Here is a 13,653-nt window from a genome sequence, read left to right as displayed (position 1 = left end):
TTTCATCTCCAAGAATAGTGGATATCTGGTTGGCTCAGTTGGTAGAGCATGAGACTCTCAATCTTAAGGTTGTGAGTCCAAGCCCCATGTTGGGCATGGATCCTACTTATATATAAAAAAAAAGTTTCATCTCCAAGAATAAAATTTCATATTTGTATGTAGAGACAATTTGTATAAGGTAAAATTTCTACAATCTTGATTAATTTTTGAAGGAATGTTATTTTTATTATCCTTAACTTTTTAATTGAGTTTCAGAACATTTTCCTTGTATTTATAAACAAAAGACTATGGTCTTTATTTTATCAGAAAATTAGGAAACTTTTTTCTTCCTTTCTTTCTTTCAGAAACATTTTCCTGTATTTAATTGCCATGTTGCTTGCAGGTTTTGGCTTTTCTACAGATAACCAAAATGTCAGTAGGTAGGGAATTCTGTAATCTGAGACTAGTATTTTGAAATCTGCTATAATGATATAGTGATATATTTCTTGATCTTTTCACAGAAAATTGTGAAATACTGGCAAACTTAAAATATTTGTTCGTTAATGGGTAGGTTGTTATTTCTAGTCTTCTTCCTGAAATGTAAGGAATTAAAATTTAAATTTTTTACTTATAGAATAAGTCAGAAACTGATACTAAATCAAAAGATTGAAGATAATTAGGACATTATAATGATTGAGAAAGCTGAAGATAGGTTTGTAAAATTTTAGATTTTAACCTAAATTATTAGATTTTAACAGTGGTTGATTAAAATATATCTTCTAAATGAAATATGTGCATGTTGAATTAAATTACTACACATTATTGTAAAATCTATAGTATTTGAACTTAAGATATTTTAAATAGTTATGTTTTGCCTTTTAAAATTTGACCATATAGTAAAACTATTTGCATAACAAACACAAGTAGCTTTGGGACATCATTAGGGAATGTGAAGCATATTCTCCATTGTTAATGAAAAGGGTGAGATTTTTCTAAAGGAAAAGAAAAATGGAAAATCAAGATACTGCTTTTTAAATTTTCTAATTCCTATTTTTCAAGGAATAAATAGCTGGTTCACATGTTATATTTCTAAACTTATCACTTCCCCACCAAAGAGATAAATACATCTTCACAATGATTTTACAGATTGCTGGGAGTTCTTTGGCCTGTATTATAGGAAACCTCAATTTTTCAACAAATTGTATTTTAAAAGTTTCTTTTTAAATTTATTTTAGGATTTTTTTTAATGTTTATTTTTGAGGGAGAGTGAGAGATGCAGTGAGTGCAGGGGAGGGACAGAGAGAGAGGGAGACACAGAATCCAGAGCAGGTTCCAGGCTCTGAGCTGTCAACATAGAGCCCAATGTGGGGCTCAAACTCATGAACTGTGAGATCGTGACCGCGAATCATGACCCATCACCTACGCTGAAATCAGACACTTAAATGACTGAGCCACCCAGGCATCCATATTTTAGGATTTTTAAGATTAAGATTCTTAATCTTAATTAAGATGCTTAAGATTCTCTCTCTCCCTCTCTCTCTGCCCCCCCCCCCCCAAAAATAAATAAATAAACATTTTTCTTTAACTCCTAGTTTTCTTAGGGGTAACAGTTTACAAACAGAAAAATTGAGAGAGATTTTGTTATTAATGGTTAGATGGTAATTGAAAGATTATAGTAAGTAGAACTATAAATAATTAAAGAGTTTGATATGTGAATTATATATATATCAGTGAAGCTATTATCAAAAGTAAAATAAGAAATAAAAGTTTGAAAGGGGGAATCATTTCTTGTGGCCAAACTTCCAAATAAGGAAAGAGTGACTTTAGATTACTTATTTGTATTTGTTATGAGAAATATGCCAAGCAAGTCGTCAATTTACTAAATTCAGGAAAAGATCTTAATCTGCTACCTAGGGGGAAAATACAAATGGAAAACACAGATCAAGTAATCATTTGGAAACTAAGAATATTTTAGGAGTTTAAGATCCGTTTAGAGAGTCATCAAGTATAGTTTTTTTTGTTTTTTTGTTTTTTTAATTTTTTTAACGTTTATTTTTGAGACAGAGAGACAGAGCATGAACAGGGGAGGGTCAGAGAGAGAGGGAGACACAGATTCTGAAACAGGCTCCAGGCTCTGAGGGTCAGCACAGAGCCCGAAGCGGGGCTCAAACTCACGGACTGCAAGATCATAACCTGAGCCGAAGTCGGCCGCTTAACCGACTGAGCCACCCAGGTGCCCCTCAAATATAGTTTTGAAAATATTTATGAAAACTGACTTTTGCTGCTCAAAGTTGGGTAAAAAAGTTACAGATGATATTTATTTCTTCTTTTTAGTAATTCAGTCGAATATCGCTGCTAAATGAAGAAATGGTGACATGAAACTGATGACTTATCCAAAAAAGGTGCCAAACCATAATGATTTTATTTTCCCCATATTTCAACATGTTTTTCTCTTTTTTCCTTCAGAACTCTTGCTAGATAGAGATGACAGCAGGATGTTCCTGCAATAATCTAGACTCTGGAATTTGGCAGCTAGGAACTAAAATGCTTTTCAGCTACTTAGTTTTACTCTTTGTACAAATTTTTAGTGGGAGATCTTAACTGAATATTCTGATTATGTTGCAAAAGGTGCATCCAAGGACTTACTCACAGAATTAGAAACACACTTTGAAAGAATTTTATTTTATGATTATTTTGTTTTTATTTTAGAGCAGAGCATGAGCAGAAGAAAGGGGCAGAGGGAGAGAGAGAGAGAGAGGAAGAGAGAGACAGAGAATCTTAAGCAGGCTCCACACTCAGTATGGAGCTCAACTCGAGGCTCAATCCCATGACTCTGAGATCATGACCTGAGCCAAAACCAGGAATCAGGCACTCAACTGACTGAGCCACCTAGGCACACCAGAAAATATTTTAAATGTACTTATTATTTTTAATATCTTTGAAACAAAATACTACTTGTAATGTTTTACTGTTACCTTTAATTTTTGGCCATATGTTTAAAATCTAAAATTAGGTTATCATTTAAGAAAACAAAGTTAGGCACTGAAATAAATTAACTTTTAAAAAGATTTGGGTTTCAACATTTTCAGTAGTCTTCGACTTAAATGGGAGGTTAGTATTTTCTTAATCAACAGGATCAGGAATATGAAGATTCCTGCAGGGTTTTACACAAAAGAAGTGTAAACATAAGTACTTTGCCAGAATAGAGCAGTGAGAGTCTGTGATAATTTTTTAGGAAAGAATCTGGTGATATCTCCTGAATATGTAATCTTTTGGCTAGAATTGCAGACTTCTTAAAAGCATAATTGTTAAGAGAAAATTTCTCTTCTGATTCTGTTGTGCAAGAGTTGTTTTTTTTTTTTTAAGTTGGTAATAGTCTACTATTTTTGGTTATTAAGAAATATATACGTAATATATATAAAATACATATTTCACTTTCTGTAGATTTTATTGTCTTAAGTGCTTTGGTGGTGACTTTAATGTCCTCATCAAGTAGAATATTACACAGCAAGTAAAATCATTATTAGTCTTGTTTTTGAGATTCTAATTAATTAAAGAAAATATTCCCCACCTACTATTATACCAGTCCATTTTTATTTTCCTTTCACTTCTTCCCTTTCTTTTCTCTCTTTAAAAAATTAACACAGGGGCACGTAGGTGGCTCAGTATGTTGGGCGACTGACTCTTGATTTCAGGTCAGGTCATGATCTCATGGTTTGTGGCTTCGAGCTCATCAGTGGGTTCCATGCTGTCAGTGCAGAGCCTGCTTGGGATTCTCTCTGTCTCTGTCTCTGTCTCTGTCTCTCTCTCTCAACCCTTCCCTACTCAGTTTCTCTCTCAAAATAAATAAACATTTTTTTTTTTCTTTTTTTTTTCAACGTTTTTTTTTTTTATTTTTATTTTTGGGACAGAGAGAGACAGAGCATGAACGGGGGAGGGTCAGAGAGAGAGGGAGACACAGAATCGGAAACAGGCTCCAGGCTCCGAGCCATCAGCCCAGAGCCTGACGTGGGGCTCGAACTCACGGAGCGCGAGATCGTGACCTGGCTGAAGTCGGACGCTTAACCGACTGCGCCACCCAGGCGCCCCATAAATAAACATTTTTTAAAAATTACACAAATGGAGGCACCTCACTGTCTCAGTCGGTTGAGCATGTGACTCTTGATTTTGGGGTTGTGAATTCGAACCCTGTGTTGGGTGTAGAAAAATAAAATCTTTAAAGCATTTACAAAAATTTTTATTTTGAGAGAGAGAGAAAAATCTTAAGCAGGCTCCATGCTCAGGACGCAGTGCAGAACAGGACATGGGGCTGGATCCCATGACCCTGGGATTATGACCTGAGTCAAAATCAAGAGTTGACCGGGTGCTCAACCAACTGAACCATGCCAGCTGCTCCTAGATGAATAAAATCTTTAGAAAAATTGCACGAATGTAATAGATGAAAATATGTTCATTGTAAAAGCTTTTTTAAAAAAAATTTTAATGTTTTATTTTATTTTTGAGAGAGAGAGCATGAGCAGGGGAAGGGCAGAGAGAGGGAGACACAGAACTTGAAGCAGGCTCCAGGCTCCTCGCTGTCAACACAGAGCCCGACGCCTGGCTTAAACCCACTAACTGTGAGATCATGACATGAGTTGAAGTCAGTCGCTTAACCGACTGAGCCACCCAGCACCCCCATTGTAAAATGTTTTAAAATGGAAATATATACAATAAAAAGCAAAAGCTTCCCTCTCCCCCCCAACTTACTCCCCTATCAAGAAATCACCATTTTGGTATATTTCATTCCAAATCTATTTTTGTATATTTACATACTGTTTTAGATATTGAGGATTTATTTTTTTATTTTAAATTGTTTTTTAATGTTTATTTATTTTTGAGAGAGACAGAGACAGAGTGTGAGTGGGTTAGGGGTAGAGAAAGAGGGAGACACAGAATCCGAAGCAGGCTTCAGGCTCCGAGCTGTCAGCACAGAGCCCGACACAGGTCTCAAACTCACGAACTGGCAGATCATGACCCGAGCTGAAGTTGGATGCTTAACCCACTGAGCCACCCAGGCACCCCTTGAGGATTTTTTTAAAGATTTTTTTTAATGTTTATTTTTATTTTTGAGAGAGCCAGAGCATGAGTGGAGGAGGGCCAGAGAGAAAGGGAGACAGGATCTTAAGTGGGCTCCACACTGTCAGCACAGGGCCCGATGTGGGGCTCGAACTCACAAACTGTGAGATCGTGACCTGAGCCGAAGTCAGACGCTTAACTGACTGAGCCACGCAGGCACCCCTTAAGTCAAATTTGACTTTTATTGTAGGATAATCTGGTTGAGTCATTTGTTAGGGAAACTACTACTACTGCTACTATTTCTACTCTGTCGTCATTGTCTTCGTCTTCTTTTTCTTTATTGTATTGTATTGTGTTTGTTTGTTTGTTTGTTTGTTTGGGGGAACTTCTGACCCTAACTCCATTTCATCTGTCTGGTTCAACAGAATCAGGGAGGAGAACTGCTAATCTGTGAATTCAGCATTAACCTATGTATAAAATCACTTAATCCCCTTGTTTTTTACTATAGTACTTATGCCCTCAACAGTTTCTGGTGTCTCTTCATCAAGAGATGCCTGTTTTATCCTCTTTAGGGAAAAAGCTGCAGACTTCTGCCAAAATTGGGAAGTTAGGGAAAGGTAGTCATCTAGGTGTGGAATGGGGCATCTAGGGATGCACCAGCTTCTTAAACAGCTTTCACTCAGTTTTTCTTATTTTATCCATTCCATTTGCCACTTACCCCCAGTTCTACAGGTACTTAGTATGGCTGGTTTTTGTTTATTTAGAGGATTCTTTTGTATATATTGGGTTTGTTCTCAGCTTTCCTCACTGTTGGTTTAAGACTTGGCTTTCTGTGTCCTGCTATTTCAGTTGCCACTCCATCATCTACTTTGTGTCGCCTTTTTTCTTCCTCTCTTTCAGTTATTATTTTAAAATATTCCCTTTACCATTGCCTGGCAAGGTTTCTGGAGGGAGCAAGTTGAATGTGTTCAATTTGCCCTCTAAACCTGGAAATCTCACTTATTTTTAATCTTTCTCTCTCTCTCTCTCTCTCTCTCTTCTGGTTTTATAGATTTATTTTCAAAGGGTAAAACAGACAATTTAAATACAAGTCTATTTTGCCCATTGGATACTCTTTTCTGCTTTGTTGAAGATCAATTGGCCATATTTGTGTAGGCCCATTTCTGGGTTCTCTATTCCATTTTGTTGATCTATGTGTCTGTTTTTCTGCCAATACCATACTGTCTTGATGGTTACAGCTTTGTAATACAGGTTAAAGTCCAGGATTGTGATGCCTCCAGCTTTGGTTATCTTTTTCAACATTTCTTTGGCTATTCAGGTTTTTTTGTGGTTCCATACAAATTTTAGGATTGTTTAGGATGCTGTTATTTTGATTGGGATGACATTGAATGTGTAGATTGCTTGGGTAGTATCGACATTTTAACAACATTTGTTCTTCAAATCCATTAGCATGGAATGTTTTTCCATTTTTTTGTGTCTTCTTCAATTTCTTTCATAGGCTTTCTATAGTTTTCAATGTACAGATCTTTTACCTGTTTGGTTAGGTTTATTCCTAAGAATTTTATGGGTTTTGGTATAATTGTAATTGGGATCGATTCCTTGATACCACTTTCTGTTGTTCCATTATTGGTGTATAGAAATGCGACTGATTTATGTCCATTGATTTTATATCCTGCGACTTTGCTGAATTCATGTATCAGCTCTAGCAGTTTTTTGGTGTCTTTCAGGTTTTCACTGTAGAGTATCAGATGACATGATACATGTAGAGTGAAAGTTTGACTTCTTCCTTTTTGTTGTCTGCTGAGGCTAGGACTTCCAACACTATGTTGAACAACAGTGGTGAGGGTGGACATCCTTGTTGTGTTCTGATTGTAGGAGGAAAGCCCTCAGTTTTTCCCCATTGAGGATGATATTAGCTATGGGCCTTTCATATAAGACTTTTATGATGTTAAGATATGTTCCTTCTATCCCTATTTTCTTGAGGGTTTTTATCAAGAAAGGATGCTGTATTTTGTCAAATGCTTTTTCTCCATCTATTGAAAGGATCATATGGTTCTTATCCTTTCTTTTATTAATGTGATGTATCATGTTAATTGATTTGAGAATATTGAACCAGCCCTGAAACCCAGGAATGAATCCCACTTGATTATGGTGAAGAATTATTTTTAATGTACTGTTGAATTTGATTTGCTGGTATCTTGTTGAGAATTTTTGCATCCATGTTCATCAGGGAAATTGGCTTGTAATTCTCCTTTTTAGTGGGGTCTTTTTCTGGTTTTGGAATCAAGGTAATGCTGGCTTCATAGAATGAGTTTGGAAGCTTTCCTTGAGAAACTCAACAGATGAACATAGGGGAAGGGAAGGAAAAATAAGATAAAAACAGAGAGGGAGGTAAACCATAAGAGACTCTTAAATACAGAGAACAAACTAAGGGTTGCTGGAGGGGTGGGGGTGGGGGTATGGCTTAAATGGTGATGGGGATTTAGGAAGATACTTTTCTGAAAGAGCACTGAGTTCAGATGTAAGGGATGAATAACTGGGTTCTACTCCTGAAGCCACGACTACACTCTATGTTAACTAATTTGAATTTAAGTAAAATTTAAGAAGTAAAATAAAATAAATACAAGTCAAAACAGAATTACTCTGTCAAAGGCAACAATAATGCCAAAACACATTCTCAGTTCCAGACACTTGCTAGCATCTTTTGAGTCTTCTCTAAGAGAAAAAAGACGTCTGATATTTTATTCATAACCGAAAATAATTTCGGTTTGCTAGCATAATTCGTTCTTTAAACATGTTTTTAATCCAAAGCACTTATATATCAAAGCAAATTTCCCCATAAGAAATAATGGAAACTCAGATGATTCGTTGCCAACTCAAAAATATTCCTATAAAAATGATTAAAATACTGTATGTAGTATAATAAAAAATAAAAAATATAAAGAAAAATAAATTAACCTGCACTTAGCTTTGAAAACCTTCGTGGCTGGTGTGAGGGAGACAAGAGAGAGGAGGGTTATTGTGTAGGATGGCTTTCACTATCACTAATGGAATCACTGCTATCTATTGGCTCAGTGGAATCTTTTTCTACATAGGGGCCATTATATATGCTCACATGGATGTTTACTACAGTACAGTATTAATAAACTCCTGTCATATGCTGTATTTAATGTAACTGGCAATAAGGCAGCAGAGGAAAGGGTCATTACCTGCAGGCAGCCTGACCTAGAATGAAGCAAAGGATTTCTAAACCTACTCTGGTATGGAAAAGCAAAGGACTGTCCATAGGTGCTTTGAAGTGACCAAAAATACACGTCAGTTGTGGGCACTTTGCAACTTCTGAAAAATCACTGATTTCTGCCAAACACTGCAGCCTCAGACCAAGCATCAGAACATGGGATCACCCCCAATCCTGCAGTGAGAGAGAGAGAGAAAGAGAGAGAGAGAGAGGGAGAAGAGCAATTGGCTCAGGGGTGATCATGTGACATTCGGCATCACATACTACTCGTATTGCAAGACATTTATTAGAAATGTTTTCTTTGTCTTGCAGAACACTCGCAGAACAAGTTACTCAAAATCCAAGGTTTTACTGTACATCCTCCTTATCTGCAATGTGATCTCAGTTTCTTGTGGACATACTAACTTCTCAACATCTGTATCAGGAATTTCAAACCCAAATTTGTCCTCCATGACCATGATAATCTCCACTTGGTCCAAACTGTCTAGGCCCAACTCTCTCATAAAGTGGGAATTTATTGAGAGCTTTTCAGGGTCAATCTTGTCATACAGTTTTAAGATGTAAAGAACACAGTCCTTGATTCCCTCTAATGACCAACGGGGTTCATCACTGTACTGGTGGTATAACTGTGTAACTGGAACCTGCATGACCACCGAGGCCAAACGCGAAGCCCCAGGCCTCAAACAGGCCCCTGGGGGGCACAGGGTGATATTGAGTGGCTGGGCTGCCGCCAGTGTGGGGACCCAGGATGGTGGCACGAAGGCTACAGGCAGTCACAGACATGGCAGAAAGGACAAAAGCTGCCATGGCTACACTGACCCAGGATGCAGTGCCTCATATTATTTCTTTGATAGAGAGACAGCAGTATATAGTTGTTGAGAGTGTGAGTTATGGCAGCAGACTGCTTGGGTTTGAACTCTGGCTCTGCCACCTACTAGCTATTCTATTAACCTCTACATTCCTAATTTTCTTCATCTTTAAGATGGGGATATAATAATACCTACCTCATAGAGTAACCAGAGAATTAATTAGTTAATTAAAATTATTTAAAGCACTGGGTGGCTGGATGACTCATTCGGTTAAGCAACCAACTCTTGATTTCAGCTCAGGTCATGATCTCCTGGTTCATGGAATTGAGCCCCACATTAGGCTCTGCACAATAATGGCACGGAGCCTGCTTGGGGTTCTCTCTGTCTGTCTCTCTCTCTGCCCCTCCCCTGCTCTCTCTCTCTCAAAATAAATAACTAAACTTAAAAATATTTTAAATTATCTGAAGCACTTAGAACAATGTCTGTCACATATAGTATGCCCTTAATAAGTATTTGCTCTTATTTTTTCCCCCTCTCTTTTTCAACGTTTTTTATTTATTTTTGGGACAGAGAGAGACAGAGCATGAACGGGGGAGGGGCAGAGAGAGAGGGAGACACAGAATCGGAAACAGGCTCCAGGCTCCGAGCCATCAGCCCAGAGCCTGACGCGGGGCTCGAACTCACGGACCGCGAGATCGTGACCTGGCTGAAGTCGGACGCTTAACCGACTGCGCCACCCAGGCGCCCCTCCCCCTCTCTTTTTTCTGTCCTCTTTTCCTGGAATTCCTATCAGTCAAAATTTGTTGTTGTTGTTGTTGTTTAGCTTGTTTTTTATTTTTACATCCAAATTAGTTAGCATATAGTGCAACAATGATTTCAGGAGTAGATTCCTTAGTGCCCTTACCCATTTAGCCCATTCCCCCTCCCATAAACCCTCCTGTAATCCTCAGTTTGTTCTCCATATTTATGAGTCTCTTCTGTTTTGTCCCCATCCCTGTTTTTATATTAGTTTTGTTTCCCTTCCCTTATGTTCATCTGTTTTGTCTCTTAAAGTCCTCATATGAGTGAAGTCATATAATTTTTGTCTTTCTCTGACTAATTTCACTTAGTATAATAACCTCCAGTTCCATCCATGTTGTTGCAAATGGCAAGATTTTATTCTTTTCAATTGCCGAGTAATACTCCATTGTATATACATATACCACATCTTCTTTATCCATTCATCCATCGATGGACATTTGGGCTCTTTCCATACTTTGGCTATTGTTGATAGTGCTGCTATAAACATGGGGGTGCATGTGTCCCTTTGAAACAGCACACCTGTATCCTGTAGATAAATGCTCAGTAGTGCAATTGCTGAGTCATAGAGTAGTTCTATTTTTAGTTTTTTTGAGGGACCTCCATACTGCTTTCCATAGTGGCTGTACCAGTTTGCATTCCCACCAGCAGTGCAAAAGAGATCCTCTTTCTCTGCATCCTCTCCAACATTTGTTGTTGCCTGAGTGGTTAATGTTAGCCATTCTGACAGGTGTGAGGTGGTATCTCATTGTGGTTTTGATTTGTATTTCCCTGATGATGAGTGATGTGGAGCATTTTTTCATGTGTCGGTTGGCCATCTGGATGTCTTCCTTGAAGAAGTGTTTATTCATGTCTTTTTCCCATTTCTTCACTGGATTATTTGTTTTTTGGGTGTTGAGTTTGATAAGTTCTTTCTAGATTTTGGATACTAACCCTTTATTGGATATGTCATTTGCAAATATCTTCTCCCTTTCTCTCGTTTGCTTTTAGTTTTGCTGATTGTTTCCTTTGCTGTGCAGAAGCTTTTTATTCTGATGAGGTCCCAGTAGTTCATTTTTGCTTTTGTGTCCCTTGCCTCCTGAGACGTGTTGAGTAAGAAGTTGCTGCGGGCAAGATCAAAGAGGTTTTTGCCTGCTTTCTCCAGGAGGATTTTGATGGCTTCCTGTCTTACATTGAGGTCTTTCATCCATTTTGAGTTTCTTTTTGTGTATGGTGTAAGAAAGTGGTCCAGGTTCATTCTTCTGTATGTCGCTGTCCAGTTTTCCCAGCACCACTTGCTGAAGAGACTGTCTTTATTCCATTGGATATTCTCCTATTAGTCAAAAGTTAATCTCACTACACTGATGCTTGAACTATCTTACCTTTTGTTTGATTTTCCATTTCTTGTTTAATTCTACTTTCTTGAAGATTTTTGTAATCTCTATTTAATGCCTTATTTCATCAATCATTTTAAATACCAAATAGCTCTTATGATACCTGCTTTTAATCTTTCATGATTTCCTCACAAGTTGATGACCCTTGATGGTTTGTATATATTTTAAACTGATTGATTAAACTCTTTAGAAATAAGAAGACTTATTTTAGGTAAGCCTCACTTTCGGATGTTCGGATAGAGACATGACCATATGTTACTATGAGGAGGATTTTTCTCTAGGATTGTTCATTTCCTCCAGAAAAGACCTTTCCATTTTTTCCCTGGGGCATTAAATGCAAGTGTTCTGGGGTGGAGTTGGGATTAGGGGTGGGATAGAGTAGAGGAATGGTTAGAGGAATTAATCCTAAGATTTAGTATTTCAATAAATGTTTTTCTTTTCAGTCCATATCATCTCTACTATCTATGCTGCCTGGTGTCTCCAAGTCTAGATGTTCCTTTTCAATATCTCTAGAGGATAAATTTCCATTCTCCCACCAGGGCTGGAGTGTGTGCACTTAGCCGCCGCCATTCTGTATGTAGGACGGTGAAGGGGAATCAACATTTCACCCACATGGACTGTCGTAGACTCTAAATCTAAAGTTCTCTTTTGGCCATCAAAAGAGCGGATGCAGGATTAAAGTGAGAGATGGCTAATGTCTGGGAAAAGACAAGAGCCCCGAATAAGGGTCCTTGCCCCGTATTTATTCAGATCAGAAGACTTAACAAACGTGATGGGCGTACAAAGAGACAAAGAAACTGGGAACATTAACTTGGGGACGTGAGGGAAGATGGGGGTTTTGAAGATATGCAGTGTTTGAGGTTAGGATCAATATAAAACAAAATACTGGTGCCAGGCAGATGGTTGTTAATAGCAGACAGGAGGCACCGTGTCTGTTTAACTTAGCTAGTCTAGGGGATGAGACAAATAGGGGGAGTAACCTCAGGGTTAACAAGGCACCTTTTCTTTTGTTAACCTCTCCTCTCTGGGCTGCTTTGCCTGCAGCGCAGCAGTCCGTAGTCCAGCAGTTCACCAATTTACCTAACTTGGCCCTATCTTCCTGTGAAAGCAGCTTTTCTGCTATAGTACTAAATTGGGGGTACTTTCACCCTGAATATCTAATCTTGTTTATTTCATATACGTATGTACTGGCCACCTTTGCACCCATTCCTATTTTGGGCCTTTGCCCCTCCCTCTCTATTTGGGGGGCTCTGCACCCCCTCTGTATTTTGGGGTGCCTTTGTACCTCCCTATTCTTGGTGCCTTTGCACCCCCCTGTTCTTGGGATGGCAATCTGGTTTATCCAAACTTGGGTAGCTTTCTGTGACTTTGTATTTCTTTATGCCTTGTTAACTCATTGGTGTAAACCCGAGAGATTCCTAAGCTTATTCCCCACAATGGACTGTCATCTTGTTTTTCACTTTGTTCTTCCTCTCCACCTACTTGGTACTTCCAAAGTATGAGAGTTTCCCAGGTTCTTTGCAAGGTGAATTGACTGTTTTCATCAAGTATTCCCCTAAGATTATAGCTTCTCTCATCCTGATAAATCAGGTACCACTCTTCCAATTGCTCTCCCTTTTCTAAAAACACATTGAAATATTTTATCCATCTTTGCCTTCTCTTCTGTTTTCTTTTTCCTTGTGTATTTAAACCCTGTAGCTTATTTTGCTGTTATTTTATAAGGGGAGAGGTAAATGCATATGCCTAATCTGCATTTTTTTTTTAATTTTTTTTTTCAACGTTTTTTTATTTATTTTTGGGACAGAGAGAGACAGAGCATGAACGGGGGAGGGGCAGAGAGAGAGAGGGAGACACAGAATCGGAAACAGGCTCCAGGCTCCGAGCCATCAGCCCAGAGCCTGACGCGGGGCTCGAACTCACGGACCGCGAGATCGTGACCTGGCTGAAGTCGGACGCTTAACCGACTGCGCCACCCAGGCGCCCCATAATCTGCATTTTTTTTAAAACCAGAAATCATCAGATGAATGTTATTTATTTATTTATTTATTTATTTGAGAGAGCGCGTGCACGTGAGAGAGCAAGCAGTGGAGATAGGCAGAGGGAAAGAGAGAATCTTAAGCAGGCCCCATGATCAGTGTGGAGCCTGACAGGCTTGCACCCACAATTCTGGGATCATGACCTGAGCCTAAATGAAGAGTCAGATCCTCAACTCACTGAGCCACCCAAGTGCCCCCAGATGAATGTTATTTTTTAAATATCTTATGATTGCTTTAGAAATCAGGTCTTCTTTGGAAAACTGTCTTTTCAGGTCCTCTGCCCATTTGTTAATTGGGTTATTACATATTATTACTATTATTATTTTGGTGTTGAGTTGTTCTTTTTATATTTTGGATATTAATGC

The 13,653-nt window shown here is 38.3% G+C and overlaps 1 protein-coding gene across 1 annotated transcript in view; it reads left to right on the top strand.

Annotated features, from left to right (window-relative positions):
• The window catches only part of PPM1E (protein phosphatase, Mg2+/Mn2+ dependent 1E), a 213,235-nt gene that overhangs the window by 116,103 nt on the left and 83,479 nt on the right, over positions 1-13,653 (top strand). The window lies entirely within an intron of this gene.

This window comes from Panthera onca, chromosome E1 (genome assembly GCF_046562875.1).
Source record: "Panthera onca isolate mPanOnc1 chromosome E1, mPanOnc1 haplotype 2, whole genome shotgun sequence".
NCBI lineage: Eukaryota > Metazoa > Chordata > Mammalia > Carnivora > Felidae > Panthera > Panthera onca.
This window is presented reverse-complemented; position numbering and strand designations above follow the sequence as displayed.